Source organism: Pristiophorus japonicus, chromosome 15, assembly GCF_044704955.1.
Source record: "Pristiophorus japonicus isolate sPriJap1 chromosome 15, sPriJap1.hap1, whole genome shotgun sequence".
NCBI lineage: Eukaryota > Metazoa > Chordata > Chondrichthyes > Pristiophoridae > Pristiophorus > Pristiophorus japonicus.
In genome coordinates, this window is record NC_091991.1 from 11,091,294 (window position 1) to 11,105,713 (window position 14,420).

The following is a 14,420-nucleotide window of genomic DNA, read 5'->3' on the forward strand; positions in this document are numbered from 1 at the left end:
TAATGGTGATCATGAACCTACTGGATTGTCGTAAAAACCCATCCGGTTCACTAATATCCTTTAGGGAAGGAAATCTGCCGTCCTTACCCGGTCTGGGCCTCTATGTGACTCCAGACCCACAGCAATGTGGTTGACTCTTAACTGGAATGGTCTAGCAAGCCACTCAGTTGTTGAGGGCAATTAGGGATGGACGATAAATACTGGCACTTGGCAGTGACATCCACATCTGTAAACGAATTTAAACAAATAAGATCATGGCCGATCTTCGGACTCAACTCCACTTTCCCGCCCGATCTCCATATCCCTTGATTCCAAAAATCTATCGATCTCTGCCTTGAATATACTCATTGACTGAGCCTCCCCAGCTCTCTGGGGCAGAGAATTCCAAAGATTCACCACCCTCTGAGTGAAGACGTTTCTCCTCATCTCAGTTCTAAATGGCCGACCCCTTATCCTAAGACGTACTTTGTGACGCGAGAGATTCAGTGAGAACAACTAATTGGACAGCACTTTCAAAGAGCTGGCACAGGCACGATGGCAGAATTGCCTCTTTCTGTGCTGTGAGATTCTATGATTCCAGCTCGGTGGGTGGATGCAGCTGGGCCGAGAGCAAAACAGTGTTACCCATATTTCTGTCACGTGATAAATTAAAGTAGAAAGACGAAATTTGTTTTCATACAGCACCTTTCGAAACCTCAGGACGGCCCAAAGTGCTTAACAGCCAATGAAGGACTTTTGGAGTGTAGTCACTGTTGTAATGTGGGAAACGCAGCAGCCAATGTGTGCACAGCAAGCTCCCACAAAAACAGCAATGTGATAATGACCAGATTATCTGTTTTAGTGGTGTTGGTTGAGGGATAAATATTGGCCCCAGGACACCGGGGATAGCTCCCCTGCTCTTCTTTGAAATAGTGCCATGGGATCTTTTATGTCCACCTGGGGGGCATCTGCGGCCATCATCTGAAAGACGGCACCTCCGACAGTGCGGCGCTCCCTCAGTACTGCTCCTCCGACAGTGCGGCGCTCCCTCAGCACTGCCCCTTCGACAGTGCGGCGCTCCCTCAGTACTGCCCCTCTGACAGAGCTACGCTCCCTTAGTACTGCCCCTCTGACAGTGCGGCGCTCCCTCAGTACTGCCCCTCCGACAGTGCAGTGCTCCCTCAGTACTGCCCCTCTGACAGTGTGGCACCTCCTCAGTACTGCCCCTCCGACAGTGCAGCGATCCCTCAGTACATTCCCTCCGACAGTGCAGCGCTCCCCTCAGTACTGCCCCTCTGACAGCGCGGTGCATCCTAAGTAATGCCCCTCTGACAGTGCGACGCTCCCTCAGCACTGCTCCTCTGACAGTGCAGTGCTCCCTCAGTACTGCCCCTCTGACAGAGCTACGTTCCCTTAGTACTACCCCTCTGACAGTGCAGCGCTCCCTCAGTATTGCCCCTCCGACAGTGTGGGGCTCCCTCAGCACTGTCCCTCTGACAATGCGGGGCTCCCTCAGCACTGCCCCTCCAACAGTGCGGCGCTCCCTCAGCACTGCCCCTCCAACAGTGCGGCGCTCCCTCAGTACAGCCCCTCCGACAGTGCGGCGCTCCCTCAGTACTGTCCCTCTGAAAATGCGGGGCTCCCTCAGCACTGCCCCTCCGACAGTGCGGCGCTCCCTCAGTACAGCCCCTCTGACAATGCGGGGCTCCCTCAGCACTGCCCCTCCGACAGTGCGGCGCTCCCTCAGTACAGCCCCTCTGACAGTGCGGGGCTCCCTCAGCACTGCACTGCGGAGTGTCAGCCTGGATTAGTGTTTGGAATTGGAGTTTCACGGAATGAAAACCTCATCTATTTTGACACATCTCAGTTTTAAAAACAAGTAATAAGCTGCTGCTCAATGTCCCTCTTTCTGATAATAAACTGCGCTGAGAAAATATCGAGACATTCATTGTCTGAGCAAGGCATAATTTTTCTCTAATCAGATGAAGAGATCTGTGAAACCATGAAAGCTTTTTGTGTTTTATCTCATTTGTCGTTGTGAAATATATCCCATTACTTGTCTGCGGCTCTGACGTATATATGGGTCGGCAAAGCACTGTTAGTCGCTGTTCAGCTCCTCACTGAGCCAGTTGTTGTTGGCAAATTGATTGCATTTTAAAGGCACGTTCTCCTGCCCGAGCGGGAAGGGCTGGGAATAATTGTGCACCCGCACAGAAATCATTTCTTGGCAACGGCTTTCTTTGTTCCTTTGTCAAACGATCAGTCTGTTGTAACGGGAGCGCGCGGGGAGCGAGGGCTGCAGTCGACGCGGTTAATTATTCACGCTCCTCCCTCCGCCCTCGCAGTATCGGATCGGCGAATTCTCCGCTGCCGCTTAAAGTCGCTGTGCAGACGAAAGAACATAAAAAACAGGATCAGGAGTCGGTCATTTGGCCCCTCGAGCCTGCTCCGCCGTTCAATAAGATCATGGCTGATCTGATCTTGGCTTCAACTCCACTTCCCTGCCCGCTCCCCATAACTCTCGACTCCCCTATCGTTCAAAAATCTGTCCATCTCCACCTTAAATACATTCAAAGACCCAGCCTCCACTGGAACTGGCGGATAAATTTAACGCCTTTGTTACGATGGCTTTCTGGACATAGAAACATAGAAAATAGGAGCAGTACTAGGCCATTCGGCCCTTCAAGTCTGCACCGCCATTCAATATGATCATGGCTGATCCTCTATCTCAACACCATATTCCTGCTTTTTCCCCATACCCCTTGATGCCCTTTGTTTCTAGAAATTTATCTATCTCCGTCCTAAATATATTCAGTGACTTGGCCTCCACAGCCTTCTGTGGTAGAGAATTTCACAGGTTCACCACCCTCTGAGTGAAGAAATTTCTCCTCATCCCGGGCCTAAATTTCCTACCCCGTATCCTGAGACTGTGACCCCTTGTTCTAGACCTCCCAGCCAGGGGAAACATCCTCCCTGCATCCAATCTATCCAACCTCGTCAGAATTTTATACGTTTCAATGAGACCCCCTCTCATTCTTCTAAACTCTAGTGAATACTGACCTATATATATATATATATATATATAGGACGTCCCAGAGCATCGCACATACAGAGGGAGATTTTCCGATCGTTGCTGTGAAGGAATCAATACCTCTGTTAAATAAAACACTAGAGCACCGAGACACTTAATCGGAGCTCATTACGCTTCTGTAAGGGATAGGCATCGTCTGGAAAATCTCCTTCTGACTGATCGACAATCATGGGAACGGGGAAATGGGATAAATGATGTATTTTTTGCGGATTACTTTCCAGTTTTGTGCAGCTTGTAATGTTTACAATTATTTCACTCCTCAGGAGGTCCAGATGTGTGGACAGTCAAATCACAGTTGTCCTTAATAATAACATTAGGAACAGGAGTCGGCCGTTCGGCCCCTTGAGCCGGCTCTGCCATTCAGTGAGATCATGGCTGATCTGGATCTTGGCTCCATTAACTGTGTCAGCTGTGGCTCAGTGGGCAGCACACTTGCTTCTGCGTCAAAAGGTTGTGGGTTCAAGCTCCACTCCAGAGACTCGAGCACAAAAACCCAGGCTGACACTCCCAGTGCAGTGCTGAGGGAGTGTTGTACTGTCAGAGGTGCTGCCTTACACAGAAGACATTAAACTGAGGCCCTGTCTGCCCTCTCAGGTGGATGTAAAAGATCCCATGGTGATATTTTGAAGGAGAGCAGGTATCCCTGGTGTCCTGGCCAATATTTATCCCTCAATCAACATAATAAAAAGAACAGGTTATCTGATCATAACCACGATCATAATTTAAGGTGAACTAATTGGTTATAGCTCTATATGTGATATTTTAATGTAACATCTAATTTAATATAACATCTGTAAGATAGATTATCTGCCCATTACCACATTGCTGTGTGTGGGAGCTTGCTGTGTGCAAATTGGCTGCCGTGTTTCCCACATTACAACAGTGACTACACTCCAAAAGTACTTCATTGGCTGTGAAGCGTTTTGGGACATCTGGTGATTGTGAAAGGCGCTATATAAATGCAAGTCTTTCTTTTCTTTTTCTTTTTTTTTTACACCCCTTTGCTCTCTAGCTCTCTATACCCAATAAAACTCTACCGATCTCAGTCTTGAAAGCTCCAATTGACCCTCAGCATCCACAGCCTTTTGGGGGAGAGAGTTCCAGATTCCCACTGCCCTTTGTGTGAAGAAGTGCTTCCTGACATCACCCCATGAACGGCCTGGCTCTAATTTTAATGTTCTGCCCCTTGTTCTGGACTTCCCCCTACCAGAGGGAATAGTTTCTCTCTCTATCTGCCCCATCAGCTGCTTTTAACATGTTAAACACCTCAATCAGTTTACCCCTTAATCTTTGATACTCGAGGAAATACAAGCCCAGTCTGTACAACCTGGTCTCATAATTTAACCCTTTTAGCCCCGGGTATCATTCTGGTGAATCTGCGCTCACTCCCTCTCTGGGGGGCGGGGCCCAGAACTGAACACAGTTTCTCCAGACAGGGTCTGAGCAGAGCTCTGTACAACTGAAACATCAATTCCTGCCCTTTGTAATTGAGACCCCTTGAGTTAACGGCCGACATTCCATTAGCCTGTGCGATGACTTTTTCTACCTGGCTTTTAATAATTTGCGGACTTATAGACAGCCAATAATTCTGAAACCGGTTCCTCTTGCGCTCTGATAGAATGGGCAGCCAGGTTCAGCCTTCTGTGCTTTACCTCTGTGGTTATTCTGTCTAAGCCTCCATATAATATCTCACTGGGGATTTGGTCACTCCAACTGATGGAGAATCATACGGCACAGAAGGAGGCTATTCGGCCCATTGAAGAGCGATCCCATCAGTCCCACTCTCCCGCACTTTCCCCATATCCCTACAATTGTTTCTCCTTCAAACATTTATCCAATTTCCTTTTGAAGGCTACTATTGAATCTGCCCCACCATGCTATCCGGCAGTTTTTCCTCATGTCGCCTCTGGATTTGAGTACAGGAGCAAGGATGTCTTACTACAGTTATATAGGGCCTTGGTGAGACCGCACCTGGAGTTTTGTGAGCAGTTTTGGTCTCCTTACCTAAGGAAGGATATACTTGCCATAGAGAGAGTGCAGCGAAGGTTCACCAGACTGGTTCCTGGGATGGCAGGACTGTTGTATGAGGAGAGATTGGGTCGACTAGTCCTGTATTCACTAGAGTTTAGAAGAATGAGAGGGGATCTCATTGAAACGTATAACATTCTGACTGGGTTGGATAGACTGGATGCGGGGAGGATGTTTCCGCTGGCTGGGAAGTCTAGAACAAGGGGTCACAGTCTCAGGATACGGGGTAGAAAATTTAGGAGATGAGGAGAAATTTTTTAACTCAGAGGGTGATGGATGTTATGTATGCAACTATGTAATACTTGCCACCAGAGGGCGCAACTGGGCCAATATAAACGGTTGGCTGCCACGTTGCTTAGGCACTCTGGAGTTGTAATGAAGAAGACTAGGGTCACACTAAGTTTAGCTCACAGTACTCAGCCTCGTGGAGTTCTTGTATACATAATAGTGAACCTGTGGAATTCTCTACCACAGGAGGCTGTGGAGGTCAAATCACTGAATATATTTAAGAGGGAGATAGATTTCTAGACACAAAAGACATCAAGGGGCATGGGGAAAAAGCGGGAATATGGTGTTGAGATAGAGGATCAGCCATGATCATATTGAATGGTGGTGCAGGCTCGAAGGGCCGAATGGCCTAGTACTGCTCCTATTTTCTATGTCTCGATGTTCTTTTGCCAATCACCTTAAATCTGTGCCCTCTGGTTATCGACCCTTCCGCCAATGGGAACAGTTTCTCTTTATTTACTCTATATAAACCTTTCATGACTTTAAACACCTCTACAACCCCAGCTTCTCCAGTCTCTCCACGTAACTGTAATCCCTCATCCCTGGAACCATTCTGGTAAATCTTCTCTACACCCTCTCCAAAGCCTTCACATAATTCCCAATGCGCAGTGGCCCAGAATTGGACACAATACTCCAGCTTGAGGCCAAACCAATGTTTTATACAGGATTCGCATAGCTCCCTGGCCTTTGCAGTCTATGGGGGGGGAACATTCTACTGCACTCGTCTAGGGGTGGTAATACTCACGAGGCACGGGACTGTGCACCAGGCGTGGAAGTCTCGACTCTCGTGGGAAATTGGGGTTATCCTCCCCACCCCCCCCCCCCCTCCCCCCCTCTCCGGAAAGGAAGTGGAGCGCAAAATATTGGCCCTGAAATTCCGTTTTGGCCTTCCCGTGGGCATTTTAGAGAAAAAATACGCACCTACCTTAAGTTGCTGCCCACGTTCGACTTTCCGATGCTGAGGCCTCTTCTGATTGCGATTCACAGCGCGTGCACATCGACGCATGCGCAGGCCCACAGCTGGAGTCACATGGCTCTGGGCAGCCAATCAGGTAGTGTATCGTAGTAATAGGAGTTCCGCAGGGTCCTAAACTCCTATTACTATGATTGTGATAGAGCCCGAAACACCCAAAACAATAATAAAAAATAGAAAATAATTACACTACATTCATTTAAATGAAAGCTATTAATGTCTTAAAATAAAATAATTTCCGGATTAAAAAAAAAAGTTTTTTAAAATAAACTTACCATTGTGGGGAGGGTTTTTAATGATAAAATATGTTTTAATAACTTTATTTTTATATGTTTTTGTGTTTTTTAAAGCACTTGTGCCTGTAAAAGTAGGCTATGCGTCTGCTTTTTCAGGCGCAAGATTTTTGAGGACATTTTTAATCGTAAATATGGGAAATTTCCACTTATAGATGTCCTCGCTCCCGAGATGCGGGAGATCTGTCAAGCCAGAAAGTTGACAGATCGGAAAAGGCGGTTTCCAGCACATGCGCATTGCGCGCTGGAAACCGTTATTTCCGATGCCTTCCCGGGTCTGTAAGAACTCCGTACGGACCCGAGGAGGCCGGAATTGTTGGCCCAATGTGTTCCGCTTCCTTTCTGGGGCGTTAGCGGGACGCAGCGGTGGGCTTTGTAGCGCTGCCGCGTAGGAGGGGCCTACCTGGACCCCCAGGGAGTGGGGTTGCTGTGCTAACAGCCCGGCACTGAGGCCGACCCATCGCAGCACAAACCCCATGTTCAAAGCGCTCACGGGGAGCACCAAAACATCGGAATTAAAAAAACAACAACGCACCTCCACTTTGAGTGTCGCCCCGCGAGTGGCCCGCACCCCAGGTTCACGACCCCTGAACCTGTCGCTGACATCGCCCACCACGGCTTCGGGGGGAGGGGGGGGTGGGGGTGGGGGGGGGGAGGGCGATGCCCAATTTTTGCTCTGGGCCGCTGCACACGGTGATGACGATGTCAGCATCGGCCAGCGGAGCGGAGCGGAACGCTACCGGTTATCGCAGCCGCCAAACTCCCCGCGGAAATTAGCGGGAGTCGTGGACAGCGCCGAGCCCGGGCGGAAAGCCGTTTGCTAGTGCCTTGCTAATGCCCCCCCCCCGCGGGGGCTAACGGGAGCTGCTAACCACCCGAATTTCCAGACCGATACCTCTCTATAAAGCTCAGGATCCCATATGCATCATTAACTGCTACATTAACCTGTCCTGCCACCTTCAAAGATACCCAACGCTTTTCTCGGCAGTCTTATGCAGGGGCTGCCATCACCCGTTTCCGCCCCGCCTCAGCTCATCCGCTGCTGAAGCCCTCATCCCTGCCTTTGTTACCTCTAGACTTGACTATTCCAACGCACTCCTAGCTGGCCTCCCATATTCTACCCTACGTATCATAGAATCATAGAAATTTACAGCACCGAAGGAGCCCATTTCAGCCCATCGTGTCTGCGCCGGCCGACCAAGAGCTGTCCAGCCTAATACCACGCTCCAGTTCTCGATTTTTAAGTGCATCTCCAAGTACTTTTTAAATGTGGTGAGGGTTTCTGCCTCTACCACCTTTTCAGGCAGTGAGTTCCAGACCCCCACCTCCCTCTGGGTGAAGAAATTTCCTCTCATATCTCCTCTAAACATCCCTCCAATTACTTAAATCTATGCCCCCTGGTTATTGACCCCTCTGCCAAGTGAAACAGGTCCTTCCTATCCACTCTATCCAGGCCCCTCATAATTTTATACACCTCAATCAGGTCTCCCCTCAGCCTCCTCTGTTCCAAAGAAAACAGACCCAGCATCTCCAATCTTTCCTCAAAGCCAAAATTCTCCAGTCCAGGCAAGATTCTTGTAAATCTCCTCTGCACCCTTTCCAGTGCAATCACATATTTCCTGTAATGTGGTGACCAGAACTGCACGCAGTACTCCAGCTGCGGCCTAACCAGTGTTTTATACAGTTCAAGCATAACCTCCTTGCTCTTGTATTCCATGCCTCGACTAATAAAGGCAAGTATTCCATATGCCTTCTTAACCGTCTTATCTACCTGGTCTGCTACCTTCAGGGATCTGTGGACCTGCACTCCAAGGTCCTTTGTTCCTCTACACTTTTCAGTGTCCTATCATTTAATGTGTATTCCCTTGCCTTGTTAGACCTCCCCAAATGCATTACCTCACACTTCTCCGGATTGAATTCAATTTGCCACTGTTCTGCCCACCTGTCCATTGATATCTTCCTGCAATCCGCAGCTTTCTTCTTCATTATCAACCACACAGCCGATTTTAGTGTAATCTGCAAACTTCTTAATCATATCCCCAACATTTAAGTCCAAGTCATTAATATATACCACAAAAAGCAAGAGACCCAGCACTGAGCCCTGCGGAACCCCACTGGGTACATCCTTCCAGTCACTTTGTTTCCTGCCTCTGAACCAATTTTGGATCCAACTTGCCACTTTGCCCTGGATCCCATGGGCTTTTACTTTTGTGACCTGTCTGCCATGTGGGATCTTATCAAAAGCTTTGCTAAAATCCATATACACTACATCATACGCACTGCCCTCATTGACCCTCCTGGTAACCTCCCGAAAAATTCAATCAAGTTAGTCAGATACGACCTTCCCTTGACAAATCCATGCTAACTGTCCTTGATTAATCCATGTCTTTCCAAATGAAGATTTATCCTGTCCCTCAGGATTTTTTCCAATAATTTTTCCATCACCCAAGTTAGGCTGACTGTCTTGTAATTACTCGGTCTATCCCTTTCTCCCTTTGTAAACAAAGGTACACCATTAGCACTCCTCTAGTCCTCTGGCACTGCACCTGTAGCCAGAGAGGATTGGAAAATGATGGTCAGAGCCTCTTCTCTTAACAGCTTGGGATACATTTCATCCGGGACTGGCCCCTTAATACTTCCTCTCTCACTATATTTATCTTGCCTAATATTTCACACTACTCCCTCCCCAAATGCATTACCTCACACTTCTCCGGATTGAATTCCATTTGCCACTGTTCTGCCCACCTGACCAGCCCATTGATATCTTCCTGCAATCCGCAGCTTTCTTCTTCATTATCAACCACACAGCCGATTTTAGTGTAATCTGCAAACTTCTTAATCATATCCCCAACATTTAAGTCCAAGTCATTAATATATACCACAAAAAGCAAGAGACCCAGCACTGAGCCCTGCGGAACCCCACTGGGTACATCCTTCCAGTCACTTTGTTTCCTGCCTCTGAACCAATTTTGGATCCAACTTGCCACTTTGCCTTGGATCCCTTTTGTGGAAACAATGCAAAGTATTCATTAGGAATCGTAACCACGTCTTCTCCCTCCACACACAGATTTCTTTTATGGTCTCTAATTGGCCCCATAAGAACATAAGAAATAGCAGCAGGAGTAGGCCATACGGCCCCTCAAGCCTGCTCCACCATTTTATACAATCATGGCTGATCTGATCATGGACTCGGGTCCACTTCCCTGCCCGCTCCCCATAACCCCTTAATCCCTTATCGGTTAAGAAACTGTCTATCTCTGTCTTAAATTTATTCAATGTCCCAGCTTCCACAATGTCCCAGCTCTCTGAGGCAGTGAATTCCACAGATTTACAACCCTCTGAGAAAATAAATTTCTCCTCATCTCAGTTTTAAATGGGCAGCCCCTTATTCTAAGACTATGCCCCCTAGTTCTAGTCTCCCCTATCAGTGGAAACATCCTCTCTGCATCCACCTTGTCAAGCCCCCTCATAATCTTATACGTTTTGATAAAATCACCTCTCAATGTTCTGAACTCTAATGAGTAGAGGCCCAACCTCCTCAACCTTTCCTCATAAGCCAACCCCCTCATCCCCGGAATCAACCTAGTGAACCTTCTCTGAATTGCCTCCAAAGCAAGTATATCCTTTTGTAAATATGGAAACCAAAACTGCACGCAGTATTCCAGGTGTGGCCTCACCAATACCCTGTATAGCTGTAGCAAGACTTCCCTGCTTTTATACTCCATCCCCTTTGCAATAAAGGCCAAAATTCCATTGGCCTTCCTGATCACTTGCTGTACCTGCAAACTAACCTTTTGTGTTTCATGCACAAGTACCCCCAGGTCCGGCTGAACTGCAGCACTTTGCAATCTTTCTCCATTTAAATAATAACTTGCTCTTTGATTTTTTTCTGACAAAGTGCATAACCTCACACTTTCCAACATGATACTCCACCTGCCAAATTTTTGCCCACTCACTTAGCCTGTCCATGTCCTTTTGCAGATTTTCTGGGTCCTCCTCACACATTGCTTTTCCTCCCATCTTTGTATCATCAGAAAACATGGCTACGTTACACAGTCCCTTCTTCCAAGTCGTTAATATAGATTGTAAATAGTTGGGGTCCCAGCACTGATCCCTGCGGCACCCCACTGGTTACTGATTGCCAACCAGAGAATGAACCATTTATCCCAACTCTCTGTTTTCTGTTAGTTAGCCAATCCTCTATCCATGCTAATATATTACCCCCAACCCCGTGAACCTTTATCTTGTGCAGTAACTTTTTATGTGGCACCTTGTCAAATGCCTTCTGGAAGTCCAAATACACCACATCCACTGGTTCCCCTTTATCCATCCTGTTCATTACATCCTCAAAGAATTCCTGCAAATTTGTCAAACATGACTTCCCTTTCATAATTCCATGCTGACTCTGACTGACCGAATTATGCTTTTCCAAATATCCTGCTACTGCTTCTTTAATAATCTTTCTCTAGTTATCCTCTTGCTCTCAATGTATTTATAAAACATCGTTGTGTTTTCCCTGATTTTACTTGCCAACATTCTTTCATGCTCTCTCTTTGCTTTCCTGATATCTTTTTTAATTGCACCTCTGCACTCTTATACACCTCTAGAGTTTCTGCAGTATTGAGTTCTCGGTATCTGTCATAAGCTTCCCTTTTTTTCTTTATCTTACCCTGTATGTCCCTTGACATCCAGGGGGCTCTAGATTTGTTACCCCACCCATTTTTTTAAGGGAATGTAAACTAGAAGTCATCAAAACTCTGCTGCCCCGTGTCCTAACTCGCACCAACTCCTGCTCACCCATCACTCCTGTGCTCGTTGACCTACATTGGCTCCCTGAGATATCTGCGCTCCTCTAATTCTGGCCTCCTGAGCATCCCTGATTATAATCGCTCAACCCCATTGGCGGCCGTGCCTTCGGTTGCCTGGGCCCCAATCTCTGGAACTCCCTGCCTAAACCTCTCTGCCTCTCTACCTCTCTTTCCTCCTTTAAGACCCTGCTGAAACTTGCCTCTTTGACCAAGCACTTGGTCATCTGCCCTAATTTCTCCTTATGTGGCTCAGTGGCAAATTTTGTTTGATAACATTCCTGTGAAGCACCTTGTGATGTTTTACTACGTTAAAGGTGCTGTATAAATACAAGTTGTTGTTCTGTTATCACTGAATTTACAGTATTCACCAAGAGTGTCCCAACACTCTGGTAGTTTACAACCACCCAGCCACACTGGCCATTTAAACCCTTTAAAATAGTAAAGCCTATTTTATTATATCCACTAGATGGTACTGTTAACAGAGAAAGTCTAGACAGTGCGCAGTAAGTGTACTACACAGAGTCTTCGAAATGGGTGTTAAACGACCCACGCCCTGAGTCAAACAATAACTGGGCCCCCAGTACAGCCACAGCAACATATTTTGCTTAGTTTGATTTTTTTGTTGCCGGACTAGTTTGATTTATTGGGAACAAGGTCTAACCTGGACTGAGACCAGGCCATGTTGGGTTAATTCATTAAGTGCACAATTTTTGTCCAATTTAAGGCACTTTTCAAGAGCAGTACTGAGGGAGTGCTGTGCTGTCAGAGGTGCCGTCTTTCAGATGAGATGTTAAACCGAGGTACTGTCTGCATGTTCTGGTGCACATAAAAGATCCCATGGCACTAATTGGAGAGTAGGTGAGTTCTCCCAGTCGGCCCAACAGGTCCGTGCCGGTGTTTATGCTCCACACGTGCCTCCTCCCACCCCTCTTCATCTCACCCCATCAATATATAAAAGGCCGCGAGAGGCAGCGGGAGTTCATGGTCACTGAGGCGTGAGTCCGGGGATCAACAGAGGCCTATAAAAGGCCGCGAGAGGCAGCGGGAGTTCGTGGTCGCTGAGACGTGAGTCCGGGGATCAGCAGAGGCCTATAAAAGGCCGCGAGAGGCAGCGGGAGTTCGTGGTCGCTGAGGCGTGAGTCCGGCGATCAGCAGAGGCCTATAAAAGGCCGCGAGAGGCAGCGGGAGTTCGTGGTCGCTGAGGCGTGAGTCCGGGGATCAGCAGAGGCCTATAAAAGACCGCGAGAGGCAGCGGGAGTTCGTGGTCGCTGAGGCGTGAGTCCGGGGATCAGCAGAGGCCTATAAAAGGCCGCGAGAGACAGTGGGAGTTCGTGGTCGCTGAGGCGTGAGTCCGGGGATCAGCAGAGGCCTATAAAAGGCCGCGAGAGGCAGCGGGAGTTCGTGGTCGCTGAGGCGTGAGTCCGGGGATCAGCAGAGGCCTATAAAAGGCGTACTTGTGCAGCTACAGGGAGAAGGCAAAAAAGAAGTAGAAAGAAACAGAAAGGTGACGTCACAGCCTAGGGGGTAAGTGATTGGCTGGTGATTGGTGAGTAGCTTTTCTTTTTCTTTTTTATATCAGTCAGTAACTTTTAACATTGTTGTTGCCAATTTAAGTGTATCTAAGGGTCAAGTCATGGCAGGAGAGCTCGGTCGGGTGTTATGCTCCTCCTATACCATGTGGGAACTCAGGGACACTTCTGGTGTCCCTGACGACTATGTGTGCGGGAAGTGTATCCACCTCGAGCTCCTGACGGTCCGCGTTGCGGAATTGGCGCTGAGGGTGGATTCACTCTGGAGCATCCACGATGCTGAGAATGATGTAAGTAGCACGTGTAGCGAGTTGGTCTTACCGCAGGAGAAGGGTCCACAGCCAGATAGGGAATGGAAGACCAGCAGGAAGAGTAGTGCAAGGAAGGTAGTGCAGGGGTCCCCTGTGGTCATCCCCCTGCAAAACAGATACACCGCTTTGAGTACTGTTGGGGGGATGACTCATCAGGGGAGGGCAGCAGCAGCCAAGTTCATGGCACCGTGGCTGGCTCTGTTGCACAGAAAGGCAGGAAAAAGAGTGGGAGAGCGATAGTGATAGGGGATTTAATGGTGAGGGGAATAGATAGGCGTTTCTCCGAGACTCCAGGATGGCATGTTGCCTCCCTGGTGCAAGGGTCAAGGATGTCTCGGAGCGGGTGCGGGACATTCTGAAAAGGGAGGGAGAACAGCCAGTTGTCGTGGTGCACATTGGTACCAACGACATAGGTAAAAAAAGGGATGAGGTCCTACGAAACGAATTTAAGGAGCTAGGAGCTAAATTAAAAAGTAGGACCTCAAAAGTAGTAATCTCGGGATTGCTACCAGTGCCACGTGCTAGTCAGAGTAGGAATCGCAGGATAGCGCAGATGAATACGTGGCTTGAGCAGTGGTGCAGAAGGGAGGGATTCAAATTCCTGGGGCATTGGAACCGGTTCTGGGGGAGGTGGGACCAGTACAAACCGGACGGTCTGCACCTGGGCAGGACCGGAACCAATGTCCTCGGGGGAGTGTTTGCTAGTGCTGTTGGGGAGGAGTTAAACTAATATGGCAGGGGGATGGGAACCAATGCAGGGAGACAAAGGGAGACAAAAAGGAGGCAAAAGCAAAAGACAGAAAGGAGATGAGGAAAAGTGGAGGGCAGAGAAACTCAAGGCAAAGAACAAAAAGGGCCACTGTACAGCAAAATTCTAAAAGGACAAAGGGTGTTAAAAAAACAAGCCTGAAGGCTTTGTGTCTTAATGCAAGGAGTATCCGCAATAAGGTGGATGAATTAACTGTGCAAATAGATGTTAACAAATATGATGTGATTGGGATTATGGAGACGTGGCTCCAGGATGATCAGGGCTGGGAACTCAACATCCAGGGGTATTCAACATTCAGGAAGGATAGAATAAAAGGAAAAGGAGGTGGGGTAGCATTGCTGGTTAAAGAGG

At 48.1% G+C, this 14,420-nt stretch overlaps 1 protein-coding gene across 1 annotated transcript in view; it reads left to right on the top strand.

The window, feature by feature from the left end:
* slc17a8 (solute carrier family 17 member 8) overlaps positions 1-14,420 on the top strand; it is a 74,065-nt gene that overhangs the window by 18,024 nt on the left and 41,621 nt on the right. The gene's annotated exons all lie outside the window — the stretch shown is intronic.